Below are 22010 nucleotides of genomic sequence, written 5' to 3'. Positions count from 1 at the left end.
CATGTGTTCACAATTTTTTTTCATCCTACCCAAAGTTGTACCTTAACTGGCAATCCAAAAGAACATATTTGCATTCCACTCTCTGTCTGACCGTCTGGTCCCGGAGGCAAGGAAGCAAACAAAATTTGTCAATCCCCTACAAACAAAAAACCACACACAATAACAGAGAGGCAACCAAATTGACCTGACCAAAAACTAACAATTTTGATACAACGAAGGTCGAAAAACAGTTCTATGTTGGCACCTTCTCGGGAAGGGTATCCCTTTAGGCTACCGACGGCATGCAAGCGGTGATGGGAAGGGACTGCGATCATTTACATCGTCTAATCCTATTCATACTCACAGATCTGTGAAAATCCATTGTAGTTGTTCGTTGTAACACAAATAGATTGTGGTGCCCTGAACTTTTGACTGCCGGAGTGTGGTAAAGACTTTCCCTTTCCTCGCCCGAAGAAGGTGCCTCCAGGATTGCTAATCCCAATTTGAGGTTTGTTGACGTTCCTTTGTTCCTTTGGTTGTCGGACAAAGTTTCCCATTTTTGTCAACCCCTTTCCCGCCTGGAACGCAACCGAAGTCGTGAGAAAACCAAGCACATGCTTCTTTCACTTTCCTTCCACAAATCCTGCCGCACTCGTCATCAGAACGGTACCGAAAAATCCTTCAGGCACAAGAAAATAGAATATTGATTTTTCATTTAAGACTAGCGAGCGAGAGCAAAAGATGGTGGAAAATCACACCCCGACGCCATCAGGCAGTCGAACAAAAAATATCTAGACGCTCCAAAATGGATGGAAATTTATTCCAACCGAACGGGAGGGATATGAACAGCAGGAAAAAATCATTTCCAACTGAATTGCTTCCAGCAAGCACCGTTTCAATCTTCTCCATCCCTACGCCAAGTCTCCATGGATATGGGTTTGAGTGGCAAGAGCAGTCGGAAGCCTCGGAAAAACGCAAACGAGGCAATGCAATGAATGGTCGGAATGGAAGCGGCGGCGGCGGCGGCGGCGTTGGTCGGCGGGAAAAAAATCACTCCCCACAAAATTCAACCGCGATTTTATTCTTCATAATTTCATAACGGGCACAGAACTTGAGAACGCGGTACGGACTACTGCTCGGTAAACCGACGATTCAAGCTCAAAATGAGCAAAAAATAGGACCCATTGAGATAAATTTTAATTTCCATTATCGTTAAACTTTTTTTAGGAGTTTCATAAAAAAAGATTTTTCTGCGGTTCAGTAGACGGGAGCTTTTATTTTGTTTTGTACATCAAGTTGAGTGTCGGAAGCGAGGGACATGGATTGCAAATTGTTTGTTAGGGACTTGGAATATTTCATTGCTTTATGATTGTTAATTGTAGTTCGGTTAAGTTCTGGTTGACATGTTCTTGTGTTGTAGTTCTTTTTGCAAGGTATACTGCAGTCTCAGATTGCCGATTTTTAGACAGGATCTGTCTTTTGGGTAAATGGAATTCAGGTGAGTGCCACTCGCGCGACAAATATAGAACCAATTCTCTGCTACTATGAGGTGAACCGGTCAAGGGCCGAAAACCTCATTAATAAAGACAATAAAAAAAAAAAAAATCTCTGCTACTTTACCTGGGATTTTAATGGAACGAAGGTTGTTTCACGGCCCATAAAACTTTGGTACCTTTCTCTTGAGTATGATGTCTTCTTCAATAAGAAAGCCGTTTGACCGGAAACCTTTCGGCAGAATGCCATTTGACAGATATTTGTTTGGCCGAAAGTTGTTTGGTCGAATATATCATTTGGCTGAACAGACCATTAGACCGAAAGTCATTTGACCAAATACAGCCGAATAGGTCATTTGCAAGAATAGGTTTGTTGGCCAAATAGAGAATCTAACTATGATTACAAAATTAGCATCGTATTCTCAGAAATATCAGAGCATGCAAGGCAAATGATTCTTGTCATATTGTGTTTGGGTTCTGATAAATGCTTGTTGCGAGGTGCGTTTGTCAGTAACAAACTCTGTTGACGATAAAGGTTATATTGTTAGGCGTTGCTCGAATATTGATTCCCTGCAGTAGGAAGTGAGAAGTGAGAATTGAAGTAAGAAGGGAAATACCTAAATCATTTCTAACTTTTCGTTTCTCCCTTTTCGCAGTGAGAAATGAGAAATGATGATTGAGAAGTGAGAATTGAGACGTCAATAGGTCGTCGGCCAAATGACATAGTCGGCCGAACGACCTATTGGGCCAAATTTCCTGTTCGGTCTATTCAGGCCTATTAAGGTCACTCCTGACGGAATCCACTCGATACGGAAGAAACGCACAACTGTCATTTTTATTATTTCACGCATGCTAAATCACCAAAAATGACAGTTGTGCGTCGCCTCCGTATCGAGTGGTGTGCCCCCGAAAACGCGAGCACTTTGAAACATGGATTCCGTCAGGAGTGACCTTATTTTTATCATTAAATATGGAATGCAACTGTTCAATAGGAACGTTTGTTCAGAAGAAGTCTAATCAAATATTAAGCTACAGGCACCAGCGGATGGCAGATTTCAATACAGTTCTGCATAAGAACTTTACAGAAACTGTATAAAATTTTGGTATATACAATTTAATAAGATTTCAATAAAGCAATTGTATTGCAATCTTAAAATTTTGTATAGGGGGAAAGACGGCTTTGGCAGGTTTTGTTCTATTATTGGCAGGGGGTTTTTGTCGACCAAATTTTATGAAATTTGGCCACAATATGCTTTGATATGCAAAGCATGTTTAGGCCAAATTTGAGCCTAGTCAGTCATAAAAAAAACCCCTGCCAATAATAAAACAAAACCTGCCAAACCTGCCATTCCCCCTACTTTAATTACAGTACCTGTATAAAAGAGCTTACATTTCTTGTATTGAAACCTTGTAGAATTGTATGCCAAGATTTTGTACAATAATTGCGAGATTTGTTTTGTGGGTGTAGATTGTCGTACATGAAAAAAAAAACGCACATAAGCGCACATAAAATGGGACTAATAAGAGACCATTTTCAAGATGGACCAAATTGGATTGATATTTTTTACTTCTCGCGCTCATAGGGACGTAGCTGCCTATTGAGAGGAGGCTTCCGAGCCTCTTGAAAGGAGGCTTCCGAGCCTCTTGAAAGGAGGCTTCCGAGCCTCTTGAAAGGAGGCTTCCGAGCCTCTTGAAAGGAGGCTTCCGAGCCTCTTGAAAGGAGGCTTCCGAGCCTCTTGAAAGGAGGCTTCCGAGCCTCTTGAAAGGAGGCTTCTGAGCCCTCTTGAAAGGAGGCTTGAGCCTCTTGAAAGGAGGCTTCCTGAGCCTCTTGAAAGGAGGCTTCCGAGCCTCTTGAAAGGAGGCTTTGAGGCCTCTTGAAAGGAGGCTTCTGAGCCTCTTGAAAGGAGGCTCTGAGCCTCTTGAAGGAGGCTTCCGAGCCTCTTGAAAGGAGGCTTCTGAGGCCTCTTGAAAGGAGGCTTCTGAGCCTCTTGAAAGGAGGCTTCTGAGCCTCTTGAAAGGAGGCTTGAGCCTCTTGAAAGGAGGCTTCTGAGCCTCTTGAAAGGAGGCTTCTGAGCCTCTTGAAAGGAGGCCTGAGCCTCTTGAAAGGAGGCTTGAGCTCTTGAAAGGAGGCTCTGAGGCCTCTTGAAAGGAGGCTTCTGAGCCTCTTGAAAGGAGGCTTGAGCCTCTTGAAAGGAGGCTTCCTGAGCCTCTTGAAAGGAGGCTTTGAGTTTCTTGAAAGGAGGCTTCCTGGAGCTCTTGAAAGGAGGCTTCCTGAGCCTCTTGAAAGGAGGCTCTGAGCCTCTTGAAAGGAGGCTTCTGAGCCTCTTGAAAGGAGGCTCTGAGCCTCTTGAAAGGAGGCTTGAGCTCTTGAAAGGAGGCTTCTGAGCCTCTTGAAAGGAGGCTTCTGAGCCTCTTGAAAGGAGGCTTCCGAGCCTCTTGAAGGAGGCTTTGAGCCTCTTGAAAGGAGGCTTCTGAGCCTCTTGAAAGGAGGCTTCCGAGCCTCTTGAAAGGAGGCTTCTGAGCCTCTTGAAAGGAGGCTTGAGCCTCTTGAAAGGAGGCTCTGAGCCTCTTGAAAGGAGGCTTCTGAGCCTCTTGAAAGGAGGCTCTGAGCCTCTTGAAAGGAGGCTTCTGAGCCTCTTGAAAGGAGGCTTCTGAGCTCTGTTGAAAGGAGGCTTCTGAGCCTCTGAAAGGAGGCTTCCTGAGCCTCTTGAAAGGAGGCTCTGAGCTCTTGAAAGGAGGCTCTGAGGCCTCTTGAAAGGAGGCTTCTGAGCCTCTTGAAAGGAGGCCTGAGCTCCTGGAAAGGAGGCTTGAGCCTCTGAAAGGAGGCTCTGAGCCTCTGAAAGGAGGCTTCTGAGCCTCTTGAAAGGAGGCTTCCTGAGCCTCTTGAAAGGAGGCTTCCGAGCCTCTTGAAAGGAGGCTTCTGGAGCCTCTTGAAAGGAGGCTCTGAGCCTCCTGAAAGGAGGCTTCCAGGCCTCTTGAAAGGAGGCTTCTGATCCTCTTGAAAGGAGGCTTCTGATCCTCTTGAAGGAGGCTTCTGAGCCTCTTGAAAGGAGGCTTCTGATCCTCTTGAAAGGAGGCTTCTGATCCTCTTGAAAGGAGGCTTCTGATCCTCTTGAAAGGAGGCTTGAGCCTCTTGAAAGGAGGCTTCTGAGCCTCTTGAAAGGAGGCTTCTGAGCCTCTTGAAAGGAGGCCTGAGCCTCTTGAAAGGAGGCTTCCTGAGCCTCTTGAAAGGAGGCTTCTGGAGCCTCTTGAAAGGAGGCTTCTGAGCCTCTTGAAAGGAGGCTTCTGAGCCTCTTGAAAGGAGGCTTGAGGCCTCTTGAAAGGAGGCTTGAGCTCTTGAAAGGAGGCTTCTGAGCCTCTTGAAAGGAGGCTTGGAGCCTCTTGAAAGGAGGCTTCTGAGCCTCTTGAAAGGAGGCTTCGAGCCTCTTGAAAGGAGGCTTCCAGGCCTCTTGAAAGGAGGCTTCTGAGCCTCTTGAAAGGAGGCTTCTGGAGCTCTCTTGAAAGGAGGCTTCTGAGCCTCTTGAAAGGAGGCTTCCTGAGCTCTTGAAAGGAGGCTTCCGAGGCCTCTTGAAAGGAGGCTTCTGAGCCTCTTGAAAGGAGGCTTCCGAGCCTCTTGAAAGGAGGCTTCCGAGCCTCTTGAAAGGAGGCTTCCGAGCCTCTTGAAAGGAGGCTTCTGCGCCTCTTGAAAGGAGGCTTCTGAACCTCTGGAAAGCAGGCTTCTGCGCCTCTTGAACGGAGGCTTCTGAGCCTCTTGAAAGGAGGCTTCCGAGCCTCTTGAAAGGAGGCTTCCGAGCCTCCTGAAAGGAGGCTTCCGAGCCTCTTGAAAGGAGGCTTCCGAGCCTCTTGAAAGGAGGCTTCCGAGCCTCTTGAAAGGAGGCTTCCGAGCCTCTTGAAAGGAGGTAAATTGTTCAGTAAATTTGGTATTTACAAGTATTTTGCTAAACGAAAAACTAATTTTGTACAGCACATTCCCGATTAATTTTTTTCTTATGTGGGCAATAGTTTTATTGACCCTGCAATCAAATTCCGGGATTCGGTGGTCATTGGACTTTATCTCATTGCTTTTTTGTTCATCCCATCGAAAACCAAAAAATAAAGGGAATTTGATATGTTTCTTATTTATGTGATTTTCCACCGGAAAGAAACAATTTCCCTAATATAAAAATGAATTAGTTAGTACCGCTTGAAAACGGTGGATAGATTTTCTATCGTCAGCAAAAATTGTCGTTATAATATCCGACGGGTTTATGGAAAAGTACTTCATGTAAAAATCACAAGTTAGATTGATAAAATTGTGAAAAAATAACATTTGCTTTGAAATTTTGCATGGACAGTACCCAACTAGTTCGAGGACCTGCAACGTTTGCATATGGACGTTATGCATAAGTACGTTAGGCGTAATGGACGTAAGGCATAACGGACGTTGGGCATAATATACGGAATAATGGAATAATAGAAGTTTGGCATAATTCTGCCTTCTTTATGTCATAGAAGATTATTTCACTTTATTCGGATCATTATTGCTTTGAACTTTTCAAAGAATTTTCTCATTCAGCAAGTTCATTGGAGCAAGCGCGTCGATGTTTTAATACTACACTGTCGAAAACACTTAGCTAGTTGTAAGGTACGCAGCAAGGCAACTTAGAAGTACACTCGTGCTGAACGAATTCATAGCATCATCACCTCCTAAATAATCAATCTACATATGTAGTTGCATACACCAAATCTGTCTGAATCGTGTTATTTACATTTAGCTTGAAAAACATCAACATTATAATAAAATATTTGTCATTCTCTACAATTACCTAAAACAGCAAAATAGTGTCAAAAATCTTTAAACAAAAATCTGATTATTATCGTTATAAATGTAATATTTTTCCACTACCTGCGAATCAATTGAACCCCACACCAAATCACTGCATCTGATTAACTAAAACGCAACCCGGTTAGTGTTCCAATCCCTACAGATCCCAATTCCATCTCGGCTCGGGCGCCACGCGTGCCTTCGTTCGTTCACAACGGCTTCTAATCATAACTTGATTGAATTAAGCCATAAACGTCTTCATCCCATTAGTGCCGTTTGCTTCAGTGATTTCACTGCCAGACCTACTACAGTCAGTAGTGCAGTGCGCCTAGGCATCGGCCGTCATCGAAGTAAATCAAAAATCTTTCCACTTTTCAATCTCCCAATTAGCCTCTGCGACGGCTCCGCTTCGTTTCCCGGTTGTATGCGGCCGTGGCGTGATCAAAGTGATTTCCATGCGAGACGCTCAACCCATCAGTTGAACCCTCAAAGGAATAGGACCGGCATCGGCAGGGCATGATCACACCAGCCACAGCATAGTGTCACACGGAAAAGTAGCCATATCCGTTTATTTGCCCAAACGCTTTTCACCGGAATAACACGTGTTATCCGCCGTCGCCACCGGCCTCCGTTTCGCTCTGGTTTCGCCCCCGGGAAAGGGAAAAAAGCCAACAGGCTTTCGCGTGCCAAAACACTACAACAAGAGGGGGAAAATCATAACAAGTAAATTATCCTGCATTATCAGGTCACGTGTCATAACTTTTATGGGTCGAGAATTTCCCGCCACAATCCTTCCTACTTGGGTTTACTACTTACTCTAGTACAGCACCATTACGGTGTGGAAATAGACCAAAATGCAACAATGATTCTGAACTGGCGATTTTACTCATAGGAACTGATGATACTGAGTGTTTCAAGCATTCGAATCCATGGTTAAGATTAGTGTTTTTATGGTAAAATTATTTTTAAGCTATCGCGATAAAAGAAATAATTTTGCGATATGTTATAAAGAAGTCTTCGTTTTCATTAAAATAGTATTGTAATTTACAGAATCTCAAAACTTATTTCATTATTAGAAAAAGTTGGTATGAGCGAATATTTATTATTTAATAAAAAAAACTTAATGAGACTCACATTGTACCATTCTCCCCTGGTGGTGGTGTGCTAATCGGGAAATTTTTCCATGCCTCCGAGAGTAGGTACCAAAACTGGTGCGTTTTAGACGAGCACGGTTGGGCGCGCGCATTGTGTCAAGTGCCGTAGCGTGTGTCGACGGTGAATCATAATCGTAACAATAATTGGATTACAACTGTCGTACAGACCGCGCCAAAATGAGCATATCTACGGGGCTGCAACATAACAGGGCACTGCCATCAGGCAGGCACTTGTTCTTCTGGTTGGGAAAACAAGTGCATATGCCTAGGTAAACATTCAACCACGCTAGATTGTGAGTTCTCACAGTTCTAGAATTTTATGCGTTGCGAAACCACGACATGACAAACTGCCAGGCCAGAAAGAACAACACACTCGACCTGCTGTTTCGTTTCATGAAGGCTGCGAGGCGATACTACGAGGTATGGGATGGCAGCGGGGATAGTAAACTTTTGTTTGGTTATCATAAAATGTGAATTCTGTGGCACGCGAATCTTGAGGGAGTCGTAATGTTTCCTGAAACAACATTTGCGTAGCTTGAAGATTTGGAGATGATTTTTTGGTGGTATGGATACACGCATCATGCTACCAGCAATGATAATTATTTAATTTTCAAACTTTGAGGCTTGTTCTGCATATGTTGAAATATCTTATTTGAACAAGAATTAGAAAACCAGAGAAAAAATTGCTTTGTTTCGTTTAATGCCATTTTCAGCATGGTTTTGCTTTTACGGTCGTGAGTCGTGAGCGAGAGGACTAAGAAAAGTCCCCATGACGTCTCCATATATTGAATATTGTTAAAAATTTTGTGATTACTGTGAATTTGACTTATCTCTAAAGAATCTAGCACCCTAAAGTTTTTTTCCTCCCATATCGCATCAATGACCCATAAAACCAGATTCGTCACCGGTCACAACATCAAACCTCATCGAACAGAGCACCAGCAGTTCCAGTCAGTGGCGCCATATGTCACACTTGAAATCGGAAGCCGCAATTATCTTTAATCTTCCGTGCAGAGGTTGTACGCACGTTCCACGCCTTGCATAATTGCTATTTTGGTTCATCTGCCTTCCATCGACCTGCCTAATCCCCTTCGGAAAACAGCTCCTCGCAGCCATTCGCAGTCTATTGGAAAATAATAATTATAAATTGCGCATACCATTATGTCTTCGTCGGGTGCCAGTTGCCACACCAGGCAGCAGTAGTCGACCCCACTTAACCACCCGCAGCGCATTCGGGTCCGATCGCTGATGGTTGTTGATGCGGAAGCATCGGGGAAAAAACTCAATTCCTCCGCACTTGCAACGCAACGTTTGGCCGTGTCCCGTCCCATATAGCACTTCTCGAAGACCGTATAATAAAATAAGTAGATTAAATAAAATTACTGGACTGACAAATGGTTATCATCTGGCACAATCTGGGCCGCTCCGGAGCTAGGCGTTGGTCGTCGCGTCAGATAAGAGGGGGAATCCATACGTGCATCACTTTTCCGGGTTTCGGTTTTCGGATGACTGCAGAAGTGACTGTCGCGCTTCTTTGGGACCGTATTTTGAGCATATGTGCCAGACCGGGGCGATGAGGAGTGAGGAGAATGTGTTAATAGACGCTCCGGAAATATCACCAGCGAAGTTTAGTTTCAGTTTGCTTGTTCCTATCACTGTTTCGGTTTTTATTGCGAAACACGCAGCGCTGGTTTGATCTGGAAGGATAAAGGATTCTTGTTCCATCAGTGGCGCCCCTGAAGGGCTGTGGCCAGTCGAGTTGATCCCAGAACGGGGATTTGCGTGTAGTGGGTGTTAATGTGTCGGCGAGCGCTTTGAGAATAGGGGAAAGGTGATTTCTCGAACATTATGTTGAAGCATGACTAATATTAATCAGACTACGAGGTGAATCACATGATGACGTTCAATACTTATCCATTTTGTCAAGTGAAAGTAAAAATTTGATATGTGAACACATCACATAGACGTTATTGATTTAAATCAAATGAGAGTTGCTCAAAAGGCGAACCAGTTAATATAAATATGAGTTTGCTTTTCCTTTGAGGCATAATAACGCATGAACGGGTTGGCCGATTTTCTGGCGGCGCCAGAGTTCTGATAATGCTGTGGCACCAGCACTTTTAGCGTAATTGGTTAATTATAATTTGGCGTCAGCAGTAAGAACTATAATTGAAGACGTAAATCAATTAAAAAAATGTCAGGCAGTCTCAAGTATAACGAAATTTTAATGCATTTCATGGTCTGTAATTGAAAAGGTCACTAGGATTTTTTTGGAATCTTCTTCCAAAAATTTCCAATTACTTTGTGATTATGGATAGACTGTAATTGCGACGATTTGGGGGTTTTCTAGCAAGCGATTCTATAGTCAAAATTCCAGAGATGAACCAGCCAATAGCTGAAAGCCTCTTTAATAAAGAAGAAAAAATCCATAGTCAAAACTGGGTTTTACTGTTTACCAGAACTCGTTGGATGTAGGAATTTCGTAGGAATTAACTTTTGACATTTTTTTTCGTAAAAATCTTGAATAATTCTTTAGGATATATACCCGGTATTTTTCCAAAAAAAATCAAGAATATTGCCAGAACTCGTTTGAAAATTATTTCAGGAATTTCTTCGGATACCAGGTCCTATTGGTATTCGAAAGATCAGGGGAGGGGGTGGGGATAAAAAAAAATAATTAAGTGAAAAAAAAAAAACTCGAATATTTGTTAAAGAACGTTCTGAAAATTCTCAAATTCATCTTAATTTTTATTGTAGCCCTATTTTTGTTTAGCTGAAAAACCCGAGGTTTTTTGATATTTGTATCGGCCTTAAGGCATTTCCGACATTCTTAAATTTCTCCGAGAGAATCTTTGTAGATTCCTCCAATTCCAAAAGAGAGAATTTCATTTATGGATTTCCCCGGAAAAAATAACAAAAAAAAAATAACTTTGGAGATATAGAAATTTCTTTGGGAATTCCAAGAAAATTTCGAAAATATTTTACGAGATCTTGTAGGAATTTCTTCAGAAATATTTTATAGACATTCCTTTGGAAATTCCTTTAAGAATTCGCTCTAAAATTCCTTTGAGAATTTCTTCAAAAATACGTAAGGAAAATTCTTCGGATATTCCTTTAGGAATATCAACAGAAAATGTTTTAAGAATACCTTCGAAAATTGCTTCTTTTACGGGACGAGCCGGCCTAGGGCTGAAAGTCTCGCTAATAAAGACAAAAAAAATCTTTCTTTGGAATTTCCTTTCCTTTTTTTCGGGATTGATTTAGGAATTTCTTCGGGATATAAGTATGTTTTAGGAAAACCTTCAGTAATTCTTTTGAGAACTCTTCCAGGAATGATTGGGAAAATTTTGCCAGGAATTCATTTTGACACTCGTCCCGGAATTCCTTCTGAAAATTCTCGGGAAAGATCTTTGTAAATTTATCCGGAAGATCCTTAGAAGCTTACTCCAGAAAATCCACACGCAGTTTCCCCCGAAAATGCTGCAGTAATAATTCCGTAAGTTTTGTTGGAAGATTTTTTCAGCAAACTTATTAAAGAATGAAAATGCATCAATGGAGGAAGCTCCGATGCATTACTTAGAGAAATTTACGATGGAATTCCTAGAGAATGGATAACTAACCAAATTAATTACTTGGGATATTTTTTTCGAAAAAAAAATCTTTGGCGGACTTTCCGAACGTACTTTTGGTGAAAACACTTGAAGACATTTCCGAAGCAACTCCCGAAGTAAATTCCTAAGGAATTCTTGAGAATATCCGAAGAAGTATGTTGATGGATCAACTACAATCCCGATATTTTTGAATTTACTTTTCGGCATGAAGTCTTAACTCCTGATTCAAAACAGTGTTTTATCTAGCAACTGTCCGGTTTTTCAAAGGAATTTACGTAGAGATTCCTTCTGCATTCCTAAAAATCCGGATGAATGATCGAGGGAATTCCTGTAAGAATTTTCGAAAGAATTCCTGGAAATCTGAAGATAAAATCCTCAGGGAAATTTCGAAGCAACACCAAGAAATCTTTCCTAGAGTGTCCGAAGGCCTTTACTAGGCCTTGAGAAAGTACTAGCAGAATTAAAACCTATTTCGAAAAGAATTCGTAATGGAATTTCAGAACGACTTACGATATTTTATCATAATACCAATCTTTGAATTTTCAAGCAGTATTATGAGGAAATACCTTTCGAAATATCCTCGATCCATTAGGCTGAAACGGTCATACAGCCGAATAAGAAATTTGGACGAATAAGACATTTAGCCGAATAGGACACTTGGCCAAATGTCCCAAGACGAGCCAGACTTGGGCAGAAAGTCTCCTAAATAAAGATTATAATAAAAACTTGTCCAAATATGACATTTGGCTGAATAGGACATTTGTCCGAATAGGAAATTTGGCCGAACCCGAGCAGGAGGAATTGGCTCAATAATACTTAATTCTGTTATTGATACCATACTCTGTTATGAACTAGCCCTGCATAAGAGGTAAAATACCAAAGGAATAATACCAAAAACTAATATGCACAATACTTAAGCCATAACAAACTCAGTTATTAAATTGAATTTCAATACCAAATGCATAACCAATTATTATTCGTTTGGTATTGAAATACCTAAACATGGTTATGCAAGGCTAAATCATACCAATTTCTTTTATCGAGGTCGTCGCTCCTGCTCGGGATAGGACATTTGGTCGAATAGTACATCTGGCCGAATAGGTTATTTAAAAAGTGAGAAATGAAGTGTGAAAAGTGAAACGTCTCGCTTCTCACTACTTATTTCCCACTTCTCACTGTGAAAAGTGAGTAGTGCAAAGTGAGAAGTGAGACGTTAATTCGCACTACTCACTTTTCCCAGACATCTCACTACTCGCTTTTCACTTCTCACTTTTTACAGTAAGTGGTGAGAAATGAGAAGTGAGTAGTGAAACGTCTCACTTCTTACTCCTCATTTCTCACTGTAAAAAGGGGAAAGCGCGAGATGAGTTGTGAGGCGCCTCATTATTCACTTCCCACTTCTCACTTCTTACAGAAACGTCTCACTACTCACTTCCAACTTCTCACTTCTTACAGACGTCTCACTCCACTTCGCACTACTCTTTTTTCTAAGTGAGAAGTTGGAAATATATCTCACTTCGCACTACTCACTTTTCACAGTGAGAAGTTAGAAATAAGTAGTCTCGTCTCACTTTTCACACCTCATTTCTCACTTTTCAAATGACCTATTCGACCAAATGTCCTATTCGGCCAAATGTCATATTCGTCTAAATGTCCTATTCGGCCAGATGGGTTTCGGCCTAATGGTTTGTTCGGCCTGGGGCATTCGGCCTAATGATGATGATGATGGTTTGGTGGGTCACGTGCCTAGAGCCGGTTTTAGGAGAGAGGGGGGGACTGCGTGGGGCCCATGGCCTCCCCAAGCAGCACAACTTGTTTCACTACTGAACATTTCACTGTGTTGCAACTATTCGGAAAGAAACAATCTTTGCGTATGTGCCATTAAATATAACTCTTTTACAATCTAAAAAGCGCATAAGGTGGAGCCTACGGAAACATCCTTCGATTGCAGTAAAATTGTAGTAATGTTGCCAAATACTACAGCGGAAAAAAATGAAACTGGATTCGATTTATGGATCTTGTGATTGATAGTTCTTCACTCTACCACAGCACCATTCAACACTTCGAAGGGACTGCATGTTGACTCACTGTAAAAACCATACGATAAAGAAGTTTTGTACTCGGGTTTTCTGTTACTTGATTACACCATCACCGGAAAAAAAATGTGAGTTGTCAAAACGTTCAACGATGCTAAATTAAACATGAAGACACAATCAACTTATCTGCAACTTAACTTGAACAAACAATCAAATTTTGAAAGACGCATTAAGTTACGTTGTTAAAAATATGCAACTTGATGATTTTGTTTCGTGTTTGCAACATAAAGTGCAGCATTCTTTGGTTGTTTGTTTCCAAATGTCAAACACGTACTGCATTGCAATGTCAATGAAACATTGATCACAACTCGAACGTTTTTGACATCTTGATACAACTTTTACGTGCTTTGATGATTTCCAATGCCTTTAATGAAATTGAATAGAACAAGGTGCTTTTTGGAAGATGTTGCGTGTGCTACTTGGGTCGTGCCCTCACAAATCTTATTGGTACATAACCTACCATTTTTGTACATTTTGCCCCCCCCCCCCCCAAGCTGTCGGCCCCGGGGCCCCCTTGCAGCTAAATCTGGCCCTGCACGTGCCCCAGTTCAACTCCGCCATTCGTAAGATTGTCTCAGTAATCAATTCATGATTCAAAGACAATGGTGATTCTGTCTTTACAAGCTCGAACTGAAATCGATTTATAGTAAGAGGCTTGGCAGGCGGTTGACAGCTTGGCCGAGAAAAAACAAACCGAACGATATTGGGCAGGTTTGTCTAGTGTTTAACAATAACATTATGATTTTCGACAATTATTAGGAAAACAGACATTTGTTCTGGTTCGGATTGAAATTATGGCTATTGAGTACAAATTTGTTCAATAGCACACAGGGCACAGTCAGTTTCTCTGAAGCATGTATGCTAAATGATACTGAAGTAACTTCTCGCTTCCATGTCTACATGTTAACGGTTTATAGGAATGTTATGTAAATCTAATGAGTAAAGCTTATGTTCCTGTAGTCAAGTAATGTGAATTTTGACTATCCAGACTTGAAAGGGCAAATTCAACCCAACAATAATCTTCAGCTCTGCTCATAAAAACACCAAAAGCCATAACCGCATAGAATATCGATCAAAAATCTCCAAATCCAATTGTACCCATCATAAATAAGTAATCGTAATAAGATTTATTTCCCATCAGTGATGGTCGTATCGTGCTGCCATTTCTCGTCAAGCAAATCCTCGACAGAACAGATTGCCCTGTGCAGATTGTCATATTCTTCGCTCTCAGAAACAGCCAAATCATGGTGTATTCCATCATTTCCAGCTCATTTAGTTTGGCCCATCACTTCCCCCCACCCCCATCGGCCATCACACTTATCTATTATTCAGCAAACAATTTCCGCAGGACTCGCCACGCACCGGAGACAACTTGAAGCGACAAATCTCGAACATCTTCCGCACTTCCGGTGTCCTCCGTCGAGTGTTCGACGTTCCTTCGGAAATCTTACCAAAGGATTGTCCGGGGAAGGAAAGAACCAGAGCAAAAATCAATCTACTAACAGAGCTTTGCGCTCGGGTTTATTGATTTGCTTCCTCCTTACCTCCCGAGGAGGGAAAGAAATTCGATACTGGCACACATCGATGAAATTGGAGTCGGTCGAACACGGGACGCCCTCACGATTCATCATAACTTTTCCTGCTGCCATCGCATCGTCGGCATGAGTGTGTTTGTATCAGCACTGAGGGGGAAGTTTCCGAAGACCGATTGGGGTGAGAAAAGCCAAATTACGCTTTATACGAATGTATCCGCAGGGAATATGCTGGGAAAATTAAATTATAGACACAGATAATTGCCCTGATCACTTATCTCCGGAGAGGACGAGCCCCGGCGGTGACGACACATGAACTGGCGGCATTGACGTAGGCAGATGTTTTGGAAGGGTTATGCTACGTTTTGACAGGGTATGTGAATTGAACAATTCAGTTGAATTCAATCGACTTGCCAAAAGTTGAAAATGTTTAACTTTCTTTTCATTCAAGTGAATTGATCGAAGATATTTAGACGTTCAATTCGCGTTGAATTCTAGCGACTTGTGCAATTTACTTGCCCTGTCTAAACGTAGCATAAAGATCGCGACGAGCAGGTTCTTCTAGTTTCCGATGAAGCATAATTTATATATGGACAAATGGCCACAGTGATCGAAATATCCTGCAACAATTTGTATATGAAAAATGAATTTTTTTTTTGTTGACATCCTTATTCGGTTTTTAAAACTGTTTTCGGTTCTTAACTTTTATTTCAAGGAATAAAAGCTGGAAAAGCTTCAATTCATTAGTTAACTAATGAAATGCTTATCTGCTCCACGACTTAAATGCTTAATAATTTCAACGTATGACGTCGAATTTGTTTAACAGACAGAGGCTCATTTGAAAAATGGCACATTTTTTACTTTCAATCAAGTATCAATCGCTAAAATAGGCATCTTTAGTCCATTTAGCGCAACGAAGCCAAACATCATTATTCCAACGTGATGTTTTGTTGTAATTTGCATCATCTCTGGAACATCTTTTAATTTCAAAGGTGAGTGAAGATCCATTAATTACGCAAAAATGCCATTTGACTGAAAGAAAAATATGGCGTAAATGTCGTTTGCAGAAAAGATTTTTCTTTAATGGCTGTCAAATGACCTATGCGGCCGTTTTGTCGAATAGATCATTTGGTGGAAATCCCGTCTGGCCGAAATGGTACCCGTATATTTAGCGATGATAAATATATAACAAGATTAACCCCACTCTAGTCACGCCCATGTTGGTAGAGTCACTGGTTAGTCTCAAATTATGTGCTTGCCCTCATTCGACCACCGACCGACTGTTGAGTGAATTTGGATTTCGATGTTTACGAAGGCGTGCTGCGTGCGTGTCCATGTTTACCGAATCAAGCTCTCATAGAGCCAAAGTGGATTTATGACGAAAAACGAAAACCAAACCCGAGCTGTTTGCGGGAGCTCCACCATCGACCAACTGGACTGTATGGATGGTGCCAAGAAGGACGAGCATTTCTGTGATTATATTTTTATGTTCACATCCTCATCAATTCTGCCAGCGATTTGCTGCTCCGATTTCGGTTGGTCGCTGCAGTGCTTTTGGCACTGATATTGATTATTTCGGATTTTATGAGCTCTCTGCTGGACCGCACCCGGATGGAAGCGGAGACTAATGCGACCTCGACAACACTGGGAGCTTATGGACGACAGACAACAGAAATTGTCGGCTGTGACTTGAAGTCCCACTTTCGTCAGTTCGGAAACTATTCACAAAGGAATTTTAATGACAGTCTTCTCACCACTCACCGCCGACACCGGCTGGCATCATGCTTCCGGAATCCGATATTAAATTATGTCACCATTTATCTTACTCTTCATCCTATGCTCGCCAAGCCAAGCCCCCTCCAGTAGCTCAGCCAAGCAAAATGTGAAATTCGCTCCAATTAATAAAGATAAATCAAATGCCACGAAGGAATCTGCTTTAATTGTCGTCGTCCCGCTCGGGGGAACGGAGGAAAATCCCTTCCGTTCGCTTTCCATCGAGAAAGGATTTTCATTCACCACCATCTTATAAATTTTCCATCACGACCACATTGGCGTAGAACAAGAAACTCCACCCACCTAGTGAGCCACGACAAACCCATCGGATTTTCCTTACTTAAATCGTATTTCCCCCAAGCTGCTGGAAGGGTTAGATCGGTTAGACTCGGTTTAATGTTCGGTTCTAAATCACGCCAACTGTAGTACGTGTGTTCGGTGGAAGAAGCAAGAAAAGTTTGTTACGTTTTCGGAATCTCAACGGTGCGATTTCTACCCCGACTTCACAAGTCACCAGCTACTACAACAGCTCCGTTTCTCGTTTTCTCCGGAGTTATGGTATTAATTGTGATGGTATTTCACGTTTCGTAGCACGCAATCTCGAGCACGGTGTGTTTAATGGGGAATATCGATTTTTGGTAGTTTAGCTTTGCTAGCGAAAGGATTTAAAATAATTAGATAAGATTTCTTTTGCTGCAGCCAATTGACCCCTTGTTTCCATGATTAATACAATTAATTACAACATAGTACGGATTGTAAAAGTAGTACTGCAATTTAAAAAAAGTTAACCTGAAATTAATAAACATCAACACAAATTCAAATCTCATGCATCTTAAACGACAGTAAAAAGTATATAGGAAAGGAACGAAGCAAACAGTTATATGAGTTATATGAACTCTAATAATAAACCGTTTTTATTACTTGATTGTAATTGAGGATAGCCTAAACCCGTTTTAAGGTAAAGTACGGTAACTTTTAATATCAACGATTTCCTAAGAAAAAGCATTATGCATACGCTTTTCTTAATGATTTTTATTAGCTTTATTCCGACCTGAACTTACCTTCACAAACATACCAGTTATCCATCCAGAACCTTGACAAGCGTCATCGTCTTGCGATATTCGATACCCCTGGAAAATATTTTTCAATTTTCACATCACATCAATCGCACCAGAAGTCACTCAAAAGTGGCCCATCAAAACTGCCTGCCGTTCGCCCTGACTGGTGTGTAAATATTTGACGTTTGCATTATGTGGGATTTTCTTCACGCTGCCTTTTCTCGGTCCACGCGCTGTTTGATGTTTGAACACAAAACAGCCGCCGCAGCAGCAACAATAGCAACTTCTGTGTAAGCTTGTTTACGGACATCCCAGCAAATCCCGCCGGGCTGCTGGGAAATGCAGCCAGGACTCCCTCCTGCAAAGTGGGTGATGTTTTGTTTGTTAATTTATTTTTCATGGACTTTCAATGCTTTTCTTTTATTGTGTGAACGGTAATCAAAATTTACGCACCGGGCACTTATTGCAGATTGCTTTTTGTTTTGCCTGGCAGGTAAATTTCATTTTTCAACTTAGACACTTGGATTTATCGATTTTCAAGCGACGACTGTGTGTCCCACGTCTTTGAATTTAAATTTGCAAAGGAGCAAAGGTTGAGATTCTTCGAATAGGTGACGTGAATTCTAATAAAATACCCAATCTCGTAAAACTGGTCTGGACCGTAAAAGCTCCCTTCTGGGAGCAGCAATCTTCGCCAAAATTAGTCACCCTCATTAACATTGCTTGGATTCCGGATGGAGCGACAGCATCAGTGCCTGAAATCCGAGAAAAGGATAATAAAAAACTGAAAGCCGGGAGCGAGGAGATTTGGTTTGGTTTCGTTCGGTGCACGAACAGAGGTGCCACGGAACATCGTAAAATATCCAAGGGCCGACAATCAATTAAAGGAAACTAATTTCATGCTTTCACTGCCATTTATTTGGCGCTCACTGACGTAGGAGGGCGCGAGCCAGAAATAAACTAAACTCATCTCCACACGCAATTCCGCCACAGTTACAGCAAAAGTCGTCCAGATTGAGATTACATGCGAACTGGATTCTGATTCTCACTGAACGGCGTTAAGACTTTATCACCTTGTTTAGCATAAAACATCGAAAGAAAATAACTTGGGAGGGGTTATCGATCTGAAAGTAATGAATTAAAATTAAAATAACAACAAATCAAAAACACACGAACTTACTCTCTCACATTCCTACAGTAACTTACACTGTTTTTTTTTTGTATCTTTACACAAATCATTTAAACTACAAGGTGGTAGGTCATTTGGCGTAACGTCGTTTTGCATAACGCCGTTTAGCATGAAGGTTGTTTGGCATAACGGACGTTTTGGATAATAGAGTTGTAATCATCAATTTCGGAACTTATGTAAAATATGTTCAATTCCTAATAGTTTTTTGTCGCTTTAACATTAGAAGAGAGATGCTTTTTTAGTTGTGAATTTGAGAATTAACGTAAAATCACTACTCGAAAGCAGGAAATTTGAATGGTAATGCCTTTTTCTCGCCCTCCTTAGCCGTGCGGTGAGACGCGCGGCTACAAAGCAAGATCATGCTGAGGGTGTCTGGGTTCGATTCCCGGTGCTGGTCTAGACAGTTTTAGGATTGGAAATTGACTCGACTTCCCTGGACATAAAAGTATCATCGTGTTAGCCTCATGATATACGAATGTAAAAATGGTAACTTGGCTTAGAAACCTCGCAGTTAATAGCTGTGGAAGTGCTTAATGGACACCAAGCTGCGAGGCGGCTCTGTCCCAGTGTGGGAATGTAATGCCAATAAAAAGAAGAAGAAGAAGAATGCATTTTCTCGCTTTATAGCAAGGGAAGATATGATTCAAAGAATGCATTTGCTCGGCAAAAGGCAAAATACGATTTGGCTCCTTCATTCAATTCATGCATTTTCTCGGATTAAAGCAAGAGAAGATATGATCCCTTTTGTCAAGTCAGATATTTGCTTGGTTTAAGGCAAGGGAATATATGATCCCTTCTTTCAAAGGATGCATTTCCTTGGTAGCAGGTAAGAAAGGATATGATTCCTCATTTCAATTTCGGTTTAAGGCAAGGAAAGATATGATCCTTTCTTTGAGAGATACGTTTACCCGGCAGTTATCAATTAAGTATATTATTTCTTCTTTCAATACTGGCATTTGCTCGGTTTAAGGAAAGGATATGGAAAGATATGATTTTTTTTAAGTCAGCCATTTGATTGGCTTAAGGTAAGAAATGATTTGAACCCATCTTTTAAAGATGCATTTGCCTGGCAGCAGAAATGAGGCGATATGACTCCTTCTTTCAATGTCTGGCATTTGCTCGGTTTGAGGCAAGAAAAGATTTAATCCCTTTTTTTCAAAGGTGCATTTGCTTAGCAGAAGAGAAGAAAGGATAATATTTGATAATATTCCTTCTTATAATTCGGCCATTTGCTTGGTTTTGGTTTGCTTGTTTTTTTTTTTTTCAATTCGGGCATTTGCTTAGTTCAAGGAAAGAGCCAATAAGATCCCTTCTTTGAAAGGATGCATTTGCCCGGTAGCAGGCAAGAGAGGATATGATTCTATTTTCCAATTCAGGCATTTTTTCGGTCCAAAGCAAGGGGAGATATGATCCCTTCTTTGAGAGATACGTTTCCCCAGCAATGCCAAGAAATTATATTATTCCTTCTGGCATTTGCCTGGTTTGAGGAAAGGTCAGGTTTCAAGTCAGACATTTGCTCGGTTTAATGTAAGGAACGATTTGAACCCATCTTCTAAAGGATGCATTAATCCGGCATCAGGAAAGAAAAGATATAACTCAGACAATTGCTTGGTTTAAATCAAGGGAAGAAATAATCCCTTCTTTCAAAGGTGCATTTGCCCGGCAGAAGGCAAGAGAGAATATGATTCCTTCATGCATAAGCTCGGTTTAAAGAAAGGGGAGCGATATGATAGAAGGATGCATTTTTCCGGCAGAAGGCAAGAAAGTTTATAATTCCATAACATTCAAGCTAAGGTGGTAGGTCATTAGGCATAACGCCGTTGGGATAAAGGACGTTTGGCATAACAGCCATTTCACATAATAGTTGTGTAATCACCAATTCCAGAACTGACGCAAAATATGTTCTATTCCTAATAATTATTGTCGCTTTTACATCATAAGAGCGATGCTCGGTTTGAAGCAAGGGAAGATATGATTCTTTCTTTCAAAGAATGCATTTGCTCGACAGAAGGTAAAAGACGATATGGCTCCTTCATTTGATTCAGCCATTTGGTAGGTTCAAGGCAAGAGAAGATATGATACTTTTTGTCAAGTCAGCTCGCTTGAAAGGAAGGGAAGATATGATCCCTTCTTCAAATGAGCATTTGCCCGATTCCTCGGTGAGAGGAAAAGGGAGATATGTTACTTTATTTGAGGGATACAGAAGGCAAGAAAGTATATTATTCCTTCCTTCAATTGGGCCTTTGCTCGGTATAAGGAAAGAGCGGATATGAGTTTCAAGGATGTTCCGGAGCATTTTCCGAGAAAATTTTAAAGAATTTCCGACAAGAATTCTCGAAAACCATTTTTCGAGTAAATTGAATAGAATATACAGAATAAATTTCGAAGTATTTGCCGAAAAAAAAACAAAGAACTTGCCAACGAAATTCCGAAGAATTTGAAATTGGACCCTTTGGAAAATTTCCCGAAGAGAATTATGAGATTTTCTAAAAGAAGTACAAAGAATGTCATAAAAACAATGGAATATTTTTTATATTCCGACAAATTCCAGAAATAAAGTCCTGGAGTCCTAACGACGTGACGCCGACACACCGCCGCCGCCTAAAATCACGATAATCGCCGATGATCTCTGAATCGGCACATGCGACTATATATGATCTCTTTTAAAAAAATGTTTTTCATACTACATTAAAAAATATGAATCCTTTTCTTAATAGATGAGAGAAAAGCACAATTGGCAAGTTTTCCTGCATACCGTTACATAGAAATTAAAACTAGTATCCAATGTCAAATTAATTCAAAGCTGATTTACCTTGCTAGTAGGTGTGTCAACATTTGAAAAGTTCCTGCTTGTATTCTTCTTTTGCCGCGTCGCATATATTGGCCATATGGTAGATACAACGACTCTATGACACTACCCATAAATCCATTACCCATAATGCCATTACCCCGAAGGCCACTATACCGAATGCCATTACCCCGAATGAGTCACTACCCCGAATGGGACACTACCCCGAATGAGCCAGTACCCCGAAAAAGTCCTTATTTCAAGTTTATACTTCATTTCGGTGAAAAAAATAATAAAAGTATGTTCAGAATTCATTTGAATCAACAATAGTTAGTCCTTCACCTGGAACTGTTTCATAGCAGTGAGTTAGTTTGATTGGGTGAGTAAGAAAAAGTGAGTGAGTGAGTATTAGTGATTGAATGAGTAAAAGTGAGTATAAATGAGTGAGTGATTTAGAGTTGGTGAGTGAGTAATAGTGAGTGAGCGAATGAGTAAGAGTGAGTGAGTGAGTCAGAGTGACTGAGTGGAGAGAG

The 22010-nt window shown here is 41.1% G+C and overlaps 1 protein-coding gene across 1 annotated transcript in view; it reads left to right on the top strand.

The window, feature by feature from the left end:
* Positions 1-22010, top strand: part of LOC134217093 (fez family zinc finger protein 1) — a 172654-nt gene that overhangs the window by 101228 nt on the left and 49416 nt on the right. The window lies entirely within an intron of this gene.

Source organism: Armigeres subalbatus, chromosome 2 (genome assembly GCF_024139115.2).
Source record: "Armigeres subalbatus isolate Guangzhou_Male chromosome 2, GZ_Asu_2, whole genome shotgun sequence".
Lineage (NCBI taxonomy): Eukaryota > Metazoa > Arthropoda > Insecta > Diptera > Culicidae > Armigeres > Armigeres subalbatus.
The sequence above is the reverse complement of the archived record's forward strand: the minus strand, read 5'-3'. Positions and strand labels throughout refer to the sequence as shown.